The following is an 11,863-nucleotide window of genomic DNA, read 5'->3' as shown; positions in this document are numbered from 1 at the left end:
GATCATGCTGGTCCTGCTTACCCCTCTCTATAAAAGTCTTTTTCTGTTTGGTTTTGAGACATTTGCAGATCCTGAAGTTGGGGCATCCTACCTAATGCAATGGTTTTTATGAATAAAGTCTCCTTGTCTAAGTACAGATTTGTTTTTGTTTAACATAGTCAAACTGCTAAATATATATAATACATAAATATATAAAACTAAATATAAGGAGAAAAATCTTAAAGGCCAACAGAGGGGGGAAAAAAGACATTACAAACAAAGGATGGCTTCTCATTAGGAGCAATGGATACCAGAGAATACTGGAATATCTTTAGAATGCTAGAAGAAGAAGAAAAAAAAAAGAATAACAAGGACCTAGAATTCCACATCAGTAAATATGTCCATTAAAAATGGGTGAAATTGGGGCACTGGATGGCTCAGTTGGTTAAGCATCTGACTTCAGCTCAGGTCATGATCTCATGGTTTTTGAGCTTGAGCCCCATGTTAGGCTCTGTGCTGACAGCTCAGAGCCTGGAGCCTACTTCAGATTGTGTCTCCTTCTTTCTCTGCCCCTCCCCCACTCGCTCTCTCTCTCTCTCTCTCTCTCTCTCTCTCAAAAATAAATAGACATTAAAGAAATGGGTGGAAAAAGATTTCTCATAACTAAAAAAGGAGAGAATTTGTCACTAGCATACCTGCATGACAAGAAATGCTAAAAGGGCATTCTTCAGGCTGAAGGAAAATAATTTCAGAATAGAAATTCAGATCAACAAGAAAGAGTGTGGCTCTGTTGGGTGAGCATCTGACTTTTGATTTCAGCTCTGCTCATGATCTCATGGTTGGTGGGATCCAGCGACACACTGGGCTCTGCACTGACAGTGTGGAGCCTGCTTGGGATTCTCTCTCCCTCTCTCTGCCCCTACCCTGCTCTCTCTCCCTCTCAATATAAATAAATAAACTTTAAACAAAAAACAAGAAAGAATTAGGAGTACTGAGAATGATGGGAGGTGTGTCCTTTCTGGCTAAGATGTTGATAGGTAAGCCACATGGATCTCAGAAATGTTAACCACTGAAAATACCACCAACATAGAAACTGAACTGTACAGGGTAGTTAGGTTAGTGCTGGATAATTCAAGGTTTGAATCCCAACTCCACAACTTACCTGGCACACGACCATGGACAATGTTGTTCATCTGTCAATAATTCAATAAGTATTTAGTGAGCATCTATGTCCAAGGCACTACTCCAGGACCCGGGGATTTAGTAGTGAACAAAACAGACTAAGTTCCTATCCTTACAGAGCTTATAGTCCAGTCATATAATGACTTCATATTTAAGTTTCTTTTTCTGTGAAGTAGATATAACCAATTTCTTAGAGTTTATTTTGAAGGTTAAGATAAAGCATGCAAAGTGTAAAGTGCTTAGCAAAGCACATGGTACAGAATAAACATACGAAATGTCACCACACCATTTATTTCTTTATTATGGTAACAATCACATCATTTAGTACATTAAGTCTCCACTTATAAGTCAGAGTGAAAGAAAGAATGAAAGAGGGAGAAGAGAAATAAAAACAGAAGATGCAGGTAACCTTAACTTATACCCTCTGTTGTATTTTTCTCTTCTCTGTTTGGCTGCGTGATTCTGATTCTCTCTCCTTCTCTGTCATTGGTACCAAATGGATCCTAACCTCCTCTTCTCCATGGCCATTATAGAACTCTTTGTACGCTGAGGAAGAATCCGGTTCTGAGCTGGAGGAAGAGCTGTAACTGTTACAAGTCTGTTATTTCACTTGCAATAAAAACCCAAATATGACTAGTTTATATTTCAGAAGAGAGGCTAAGAATGAATGAAATCCAGGTAAAATGATCTCCTTTGTTCTATTTCTGCTGTTGTCAAATGCAAACACACAACTGTGAAGTTTGGAACGAGACAAAAACCACTATTTTTTTTTTTAATTTATTGTTAAGTTAGCTAACATACAGTGTACATGGTGTGCTCTTGGCTTCAGGAATAGATTCCCATGATTCATCACTTACACACAACCCCCAGTGCTCATCCCATCAACTGCAATCCTCAATGCCCATCACCCATTTTCCCCACTTCCCCCCAACCCCCCACCATCAACCCTCAGCTTGTTCTCTGTATTTAAGAGTCTCTTATGGTTTGCCTCCCTCTCTGTTTGTGACTATTTTTTTTCCTTTCCCTTCCCCCATGGTCTTCTGTTAAGTTTCTCAACTTCCACATATGAGTGAAAACATGTATCTGTCCTTCTCTGACTTTATTTCATTTAGCATAATACCTTCCAGTTCCAACCACATTGCTGCAAATGGCAAGATTTCATTCTTTTTGAGTGCTGAGTAGTATTCCATTGTGTGTGTGTGTGTGTGTAGTGTGTGTGTATATATATATACATACAAACTATATATATACACTATATATATATATATATATATATATATACCAGATCTTCTTTATCCATTCATAAGTTGATGGACATTTGGGCTTTTTCCATAATTTTGCTATTGTTGATAGTGCTGCTATAAACTTTGGGGTACATGTACCCCTATGAATCAGCACTCCTGTATCCTTTGGATAAATTCCTAGTACTGCTATTGCTGGGTTGTAGGGTAATTCTGTTTTTAATTTTTTTGAGGAACCTCCACACTGTTTTCCAGAATGGCTGCACTCATTTGCATTCCCACCAACAATGCAAGAGGGTTCTCCTTTCTCCACATCCTTACCAACATCTGTTGAAAAACCATTATTTTAATAAGTGAATCCCTAATAGCACTGAACCTTGATAGGAATAAAAAAGTATCATGGCAGGGGCACCTGCATGGCACGTTGGTCAAGTGTCCAACTTTTGATCTCATCTCAGGGCGTGATCTCATGGAGTTTGAGCCCCACATCTGCTCTGCACTGACAGTGTGGAGCCTGCTTGGAATTCTCTCTCTTCCTCTCTCTCTCCCCTTCCATTCCCTCTCTCATTCTGCCTTTGCCTCCTTCCCTCTCAAAATAAATAAACATTAGAAAAATATCATAGCAAAAACCAGCTATGAATATATATTAATGAATATATATTATTAAAAAGTATGTTAAAAGCTACACTTAAAAGCCTGGGTGGCTCAGTTGGTTAAGTGTCTGACTTCAGCTCAGGTCAGTGAATTTGAGCCCCCCATTAGGCTCCGTGCTGACAGCTCTGTGCCTGAAGCCTGCTTCAGATTCTGTGTCTCCCTCACTCTCTGCCCCTCCCCTGCTCGCACTCTGTCTCTCTCTCTCTCAAAAATAAACATAAAAAAATTAAAACTAACTACATAAATAAATATATGTGCTGCCGAAGCAAACACACTAACTAAATAAATAAAAGCTATACTAGACCCAGACAGTTTGCATTCAAATGTTAAAGGAAATTTAAATTTTATTTGGGTGAAAATTTTCAAATTAATGTTAACAAAACATTCCTTGAGTTGATTTTGGAGAGTAATGCTGATTATTGAGTTCTGTATATGGCTCAAGGACCTCCCTCCTCAGTCAGGTCCTAAGATGGGAGAAAAGTAGGGAAAATCATAAGCTCAACTGACTGGTGAGAATAAGATAAGATAAGCTGAGACAAGAATACAGAAGACCCTCATGAAGGTCCAGAAAGGTTTATTAGACCCCAGGAATTTTTTCTAGCTCTAAGTTCTCAAAAGGTTCACAATCATAAAAAAGGATTGTGATATGGTGACATAATAAGAAATATATATTTGACATTGTCCCTAGTTCCTGTCATAGAGCTTATTAAATGCTTGGAATTTCCTGAGTGATGGGGTGAAGAGGAATGTATTTTGTTATTCATAATAACCCTCTTTCAACCATAACTGTTTATGATAATGAGGTGACTCTTGGTGGGCTCTAGACAGCTTCAGGATAGGTTGCCAGAGCAACCAACCAAGTGATTAGAAGGTTGGAAGTTTCAGCCTCAAGCCTTCCCTAGAGGGAGGGGAGAGAGGTTGGAGGTTGTATTAATCCCCAATAGCTAGTCCCCAATGGCCAATGATTTAGTTGATCATAACCATGTAATGGAACCTCCATAAGACCTCTAAATGATAGGGTTTGGAGAGCTTCCAGGATGGTGAACACTGAGGTGCTAGGTAGGAGTGGGATCCTTGGAGAGGGCATGGAAATTCTATGGACCCCTACCCTACCACACCTTGCTCTGTGCATTTCTTTTATTTGTCCTTTTCTGAGTTGTATCCTTTATGCTAATCTGAAATAGTAAAGTAAACTGTTTTCCTGAGTTCTATGAACCATTCTAGCAAATTATTGAACTGAGAAGGGGATTGTGGGAATCCCTGATTAATAGCCAGTTGGTCAGAAATACAAAAGACTCAGGCTTGTGACTGACTTCTCAAGTGGGGAGACAGACCTGCGGTACTGAGCCCTTAACCCTAAAATCACCCAATACTACTATTCTACAAACATTTGATACTTAAGAAAGAGAAATTCAGGCCAGTTTGAAAGAATCTAATAAAATAATCCAGAGCATTCAATTACTTAACCTGTAGGGTCTGTTAGTGAAAGAATTTAACTGAACTGTAGGATACCCAGCTCGTGTCTGGACAGTTGGAAAAAAACTCACACATTTGGTGTCTGAAGTGCTAGAAGTAAAAATCAAATCCTATTGGGTTAATGAGCGCTCTAGCAAAAGACTTCATGTTTTTATCTTCCCCATTTTTCTCCATCCTCAAAGACACAATATTGGGAGCTTACCACCAGGTAGGGGCTGCTCAGTTCTCCTTCAGGGGAACTGTCTAAATCGCTTGAGGAAGCAGTTTTATTGACATGTTTCTTCATGGGTCTTTTCTTCTTTCTGGCTTTTCCATTCTTCTTATTATTCTTAAATGTCCATAAGAGTAAAGACAAAGGAAAACTTATACAGGAATAAAGACTTCACTGGATAAAGGTGGAGGGTAGAGTATCTTACGACCATCAAAATAGCCATAAGAGCCTCTATTGCTTTGAACCAAACACAAAGAAACTTACATGTTAAATGATATAGATTCTTTAGTCTGTGGTTAAAAATCTGTAACTTCTGATTTCTTATTCTGGAATTGCTTAGAGATGGTAGATACATTTCTTAATACATAAGACACTAAATTAATGCATTTTTGCAAAAAAAAAAAAAAGACAAATTCAAAATTGAATAAGTTAATTAAGACTTTAAAGTCTTTAATTAAATAATTTAAAGCCTTTAATTTCCCCAAGGCAGAACAAGATCAGTGAGTGTTAAAAGTTGGTGTGTTTGGATAGCTGTAAAACAGAAGACAGTTTATTTCTTAAGGACTTCTTAAGGTAGGTCTTAAGGGGATAAAAGATGCAGAAAACAAAAGAAGGTTATGAGGGTCACTCTTTGATACAGGTGATGGCACTGCTATCTGCTCCCAAGTAGTTAGAAAAGCTAAAAAGTCATTAAAAATATTTTTTAGGGGTGTCTGGGTGGCTCACTCAGTTAAGTGACTGACTTGGCTCAGGTTATGATCTCACAGTTCATGAGTTCAAGCCCCATGTTGGGCTCTGTGCTAACAGCTCGGAGCCTGGAGCCTGCTTCAGATTCTGTGTCTCCCTCTTTCTCTGCCCCTCCCCCTCTCACACTCTCTCTCCGTCAAAAATAAATAAACATTAAAAAAAAATCAAATCTGAAGTAAATATGCCAAAAACCATGAAGATTTGCTGAAAGTAGGGGTGTTTTATGAAAATATATTAAAAAATATATATATTATAATCTGTTTAAATCCAAATCATAAACAGTGACTTCCATTTGTTTAAATGATGGAACCTGGTATTTATATTTTCTTTTTTTAAATGTTTATTCATTTTTTGAGAAAGAGAGAGAGACAGAGCATGAGCACAGTAGGGGCAGAGAGAGAGGGAAACACAGAATCTGAAGCAGGCTCTAGGCTCTGAGCTGTCAGCACAGAGCCGGATGCAGGGCTCAAACTCGGGAACTGCGAGATAATAACCCGAGTCTGACGCTTAACCAACTGAGCCACCTAGGTGCCCCTTGGTATTTATATTTTCAAAATAACAGAGGAGGCATGAAAGATAATTAACCTTCCTAAGGCCTAAAAATCATCTTTGTAAAGCATTGTAATTTAATTATATAGATGAAATATCATAAAATTAGTTACATGAAACCATACCTCCTTTGATATTTTATTCTTGACAATAAGGAAAAACAATGTAGGAGAAAAGTATTTTACTTTGGAACATTTTTCTATATATTATCAGGGATAATCTTCATTTTGCTAGCATTACAGATTAAATTATAAATCTGGTACTTTACATAAAGTTTCTAAATCTAGTATTTAGAAAAATGTAAATTTTTTTTTGTAACGGTAATATAAATTAACCTCCTGCCTCATAATTGATAAACTCACAAGTAAATTTATTTTGGTGGAGTATGAGGAAAATGTCTGTGTGTGTGTATCTGGGAGCTGGTGAAGGTGGTAGGGTCTGTAGTTCCGAGAAGGGTTTCCATTTTAGGAATTTCCCATTTGAGCTATTCTTAAAGAACCACAGTCTAAAATTTTGTCTTGATAGAATATTGTGAAAGGGTATGATTTTATTCTGATTTTACACTTAATGTTATTTTAACTGTCATTTTATTTTTGTCCTCAAGTGGTAAGGTACAAATTGAAATTAAAATAGTCAAATGTTCTGGAAATAATAACTGAATGAAACAGTGCTTTCTCTTTGTAAGTGAATTTAACTATAAAATGGTAATATTTCAACTTGATCATACTCTAGATAGAAATCATTTGCCATTTCTTTTCTAAAACTATCTTATACTTTAGTTAAGAAGGATAATTTCAGGAGCCCCTGAATAGTTCAGTTGGTTAAGCAACCAACTCTCAATTTCAGCTCAGGTAGTGATCTTGAGGTTCGTGGGTTAGAGCCCCACATCGGGCTCTGTACTGACAGTGAGCAGCCTGCTTGGGATTCTCTGTCTTCCTCTCTCTGCCCCTCTCCTGCTTGCTCTCTATCTCTTTATCTTAAAAATAAATAAACATTTTAAACAAAATTTTAAAAAAGGATAATTTCAGGCCAGTGTGGAAGGAATCCAATAAAATAACCCAAAGCATTCAATTTCTTAATTAAAATATATGTTAAATTTTCTATACTAATAGTATAGTCACACACCTGAAACTACTGTAACACTGTATGTTAATTATACCTCAGTAAAATAAAAAATGACACCTAATAAAAATAGTATAGTTATAAAAGATGTCAGTTATATACATAAAAAATATTTGTTAGCTCTACCTTTGTAAAACAATGTAAGAACACAAACCATAATAGATATTTAATATTTACTAATTTGTCATGAGAGCAGGGATGACCTATTTTCTTGGCACTTACTTCTATTTGATGGGAAAATGAAGATATTGAGAGTATAAAGGTAGAAATATCTGGGTCACATATATATTTTTGCCTACAGATTTGATTTAATAAGTATTCTTATTAATATATTTAATGATTTAATAAGTATGATAGATTTAATAAGTATAATAGAGCCAAAATATTGGCTTTCTAAAATTTTTTTTTAATATTTATTTTGGAGAGAGAGAGACACAGAACATGAATGGGTGAGGGGCAGAGACAGAGGGAGACACAGAATCTGAAGCAGGCTCCAGGCTCTGAGCTGTCAACACAGAGCCCGACGCGGGGCTCGAACTCACAAACCATGAGATCATGACCTGAGCCAAAGTCAGACGCTTAACCGACTGAGCTGCTCAGGCTCCCCTAAAATGTTGACTTTCTAGAGAGAAAATGTTTGAGAAACCACATTAGCAATCCATCTCAGGAGGTGCTGTGACATTATCTGGTTTCCTTATCCTCCTATCCTCTATCCATTTCAGTTCCAGGATCTCAACCTGATGTAACACAACAGTTTTATATAGTTTTAGCAACTATCATTTTCATGTATAGTTTATGATGTTTATTCTTTTCCATTGGGTTTAAAGAAGATGGTAGGAATGGAAGAACATAAAATGCTTTGTTTTAAACTGGTTTTATAAGACGAACTTGAGTGTAAGAGGGAATTTTCAACTTAAAAAATTTTTCTTGTGTGGTAGAAAATACACAAAATGTACCCTTAACCATCTCTTAGTGTATAGCTCAGCAGCTTCAAGCACATGCACACTCTTGTAAAACTAACCTCTAAAGCATTTCATCTTGCAGATCTGGAACTCTACACTCACCTCTAGCAAAAATAGCCGCCCAAGCCCCAGTGGAAGTGGTATCCCCACCTTCAGTGATAGTGGCTTCTCCACAAACAGTGGTATCCACAGTGGCTTCCATCTGAGAGGATTAATACTGCATTGCCTGAGAAAATGGTATTGGCCTCCTCTGAGGCAGTCCCCCCATAAAACAATGCTGATTCTCCACAGGACCCACCCCTATTACCCCTCTTTGCTTCTAGACCTATAACTAGACTCGAGTTCCAGGAGGCCAGTAATACTGAAGTACAAAGTGTAACCCATGAGAAAGTACGTTACATTCCAAAAGAACTACTTGAGCTTTCTAATTTGTATAATCAGAAATCTGGGGAACATGTGGAAATGGACAGTAAGAGTGGGGGATAATGGAGGAAGAAACACAAAGTTGGGATCAGGTTGAATTTATTGATATGGGCTTACTAAGCAGAAATTTTACTTTTAATGTCACAGCTCAAAGAGTCAGATATCATTTTTTTAATGTTTATTTATTTTTGAGAGAGAGGGAGAGAGAGGGAGGGAGAGAGTTCGAATGGGGAGGTGCAAACAGACAGGGAGACAGAGAATCCCAAGCAGGCTCTGTGCTGACAGTGCTGACAGGGGCTCAAACTCATGAACTGTGAGATCATGACCTGAGCTGAAATCAAGAATCAGATGCTTTAACTGACTGAGCCATCTAGGCTTCCTGCAGCTCAAAGAGTTAGAAAGGGCTCTGTTTGGTTGGCTGGCTGAAATATGGACCAAAAGATGGCCTACAATTATCAAACTGGAAATGCCTGACCTGTTTAGTGCAAAGGAAAGGATTTGGTGGCTTATGGAAATTGGTATGTTAGGGTGAATTTGTTAATAAGGCCTACTCACCCGCACTGGGAGGGTCTAGAAGACATATCTTTTACCAACACTTTGAGAAATAAATTTGTGAGGGGAGACTTACCATCCTCGACGAACTCCATGATTGCTTGTCTCTGTAGGCCAGACCTTACAGTGGGAACTGCAACCATTCGCAAAACATGAATGCAATAGGCGTAATTAGATCCCAGAGTAGCAGGGTGGCTACAAGTAGTGGCACAACTGCCAAAGGGAAGTCACAGAGTCAAAATAGGTCCTTGAACCCATCTTGTGGTTATTTCCCTAGTTCTAGAATGCATAATTGTAAGAGACATACTTAGCAGATGGCAGAATATCTGTATTTCCTAACTTGTGGAGTTAGGGCTATGATGGCAGGCAAGGTCAATGGAAACCATTAGAACTGCCTCAAATTAGCAAAACAGTAAATCAAAAGCAATACTACATCTGGGCAAGGACTGCACAGCTTAGTGCGACCATTAAGGATGCAAGGGTGGTGACTCCCACCACATCCTCATCCAATTCTCCTATCTGATCTGTGCAGAAAACACATGGATCTTGGAGAGTAACAGTGAATTATCATAAACTTAATCAAGCAGTGACTCCAATCACAGTTGCTGTACCAGATGTATAGCATCCAGTACATTTGCTTATTACTTGAGCAAATTAATGTATCTCCTGTTACTTGGTATGTAGATGCTAATGTGGCAAATGCCTTTTTCTCCCTATCTGTCCATCAGGCAGGCCCACCAGGAGCAGGCTGCTTTAAACTGCAAGGTTAGGAATATATCTTAACTGTCCTGCCTCAGGGCGGTATCAACTCTCCAGACTATCTCATAAGTTAGTTTTTACTTTTTCTTTCTTTCTTTCCTTCTTTTCTTTCTTTCTTTCTTTCTTTCTTTCTTTCTTTCTTTCTTTCTTTCTTTCTTTCTTTCTTTCTTTTTCTTTCTTTCTTCTCTTTTTCTTTTTTTTAAATTTATTTTCTTAAGTAATCTCTACACCCAATGTGGGGCTTGAACCCACAACACTGAGATTAAGAGTCCCACCCTCCACATACTGAACAAGCCAGGCACCCCCCCCCCCTCTTTTTTTTTTCAGGAATCTTGATCAACTTTTTTTCCTCCACAAGATATCACATGTGTCTTTTATGGTGATGACAATATGCTGACTGGACCTAGTGAGCAAGAAGTAGCAACTACTCTAGACTTATTGATAAGACATTGGCATGTCAGGAGGTGAGAAATAAATCTGACTAAAATTCAGGGACTTCTATCTCAGGAAAATTTCTAGGGGCCTAATGGTGTGGGACATATTTAGATATCCTTTCTGGTGCCTGCATGGTTCAGTCAGTTAAGCACTGGATTCTTGATTTTGGATTAGGTCATGATTCCATGGTACATGGGATTGAACCCCATATCTGGCTCCACATCAAGTGTGGAGCCTACTTGTGGTTCTCTCTCTTCCTCTCTCTCTGCCCCTCCCCAGCTTGCTCTCTCATAAATAAATAAATAAATAAATAAATAAATAAATAAAACATTAAAAAAAAAAGACATTCTTTCTAAGGCAAAGGGTTGAGTTGTTGGATCTGGCCTCTCCTACAACCAAGAGCACAAGCCTAGTTGACTTCTTTGGATTTTGAAGGCAAGACATTCCTCATTTGGGTTTGTTACTACAGCCTACATATTCAGTACCCCCAAAGATGCTAGTTTTGAGTAGGACCCAGAACAAGAGAAGATTATGCAACAGATCCTGACTGCTGAGCACTCTGTTCTATCACTTTGACCATATGATCCAGGAGAGCAACTGGTGCTTGCTATGGCAGTAAGAAATAGGTATGCATTTTGGTGCCTCTGGCAGGCCCCTATAGGTGAATCATTGGGCAGGCTTTTGGATTTTGGAGCAAGACCCTACAAGGTGAAAAAACATAACCAGCTGAGATACTTACTGAAGGCAAAAGTAATGCAGAATGGAAAGTATAAGGAGATAGTTATAAATACGACCTATTACCACTTGACTGGTTACAGAAAGGAAGACTGTAAATGTCTGGAGTATTTCTTCATTTTTTTAATGAATATGGTACCATATACACACACATATTTAGCTAATGTCTTTGTTTTCTTTCCTCTTTTATTCCCTTATTATATAACAAAAGATGTATTGATTTTATATTAGTATTTAAGTATTATTAATTATTTTATTTTATTTTTTATCTAAGTTACAGGGTATCAGGAGAGGAGTAAACATCACTCATAAATCCTTGATTCTCATCTTAGTTAAAAATCTCCCTGATTTAGGGGTGTCCAGGTGGCTCAGTCAGTTAATCGTCAGACTTGACATTGGCTCAGGTCATGATCTCACGGTTCGTGGGTTTGAGCCTTACATCGGGCTCCAAGCTGACAGTGCAGAGCCAGCTTGGGATTCTCTCTCTGCCTGGTTCACACACTCTCTCTCAAAATAAGTAAATAAATTAAAACAAAAAACCTCCCTGATTAAAAAAAAAAGTTTAATTAAAAGGGTAGTCAATCCTTGTTATTTAGGCTGTAATCCAGTTCCTTGGGGAATTGGAGATAACTTTGTCTGGCAAATGTCTACAAAACCAGAAATGGAACCCTAGAAACAATTCAAGCCCATTTATTTTTACCAATATCCAAACCTCACCTTAACTTCTGAAAATATTTAGCAATATTGTAAGATGAGGATATTAGAAAAAAATTGCCCTGTACTTAAGGGGAAAAAAGGGGAGGTTCCTGGATGGCTCAGTTGGTTAAGTGTCCAAC

General features: G+C 38.0%; 1 long non-coding RNA gene across 1 annotated transcript; it reads right to left on the bottom strand.

Moving 5' to 3' along the window:
- Positions 1–1,438: 1,438 nt before the first annotated feature.
- LOC131491929 (uncharacterized) lies at positions 1,439–9,363 on the bottom strand. Its single transcript, XR_009251727.1, has 3 exons — positions 9,175–9,363; positions 4,735–4,860; positions 1,439–1,730 (listed from the first exon to the last, which is right to left on the bottom strand). It is a non-coding gene; the product is annotated as an uncharacterized LOC131491929 (long non-coding RNA).
- Positions 9,364–11,863: the final 2,500 nt, after the last annotated feature.

The sequence above is a fragment of the Neofelis nebulosa genome, chromosome 12 (genome assembly GCF_028018385.1).
Source record: "Neofelis nebulosa isolate mNeoNeb1 chromosome 12, mNeoNeb1.pri, whole genome shotgun sequence".
In the NCBI taxonomy this organism is placed as follows: domain Eukaryota; kingdom Metazoa; phylum Chordata; class Mammalia; order Carnivora; family Felidae; genus Neofelis; species Neofelis nebulosa.
Note: the sequence above shows the minus strand (reverse complement) of the source record. Positions and strands in the feature narration are given on the sequence as shown.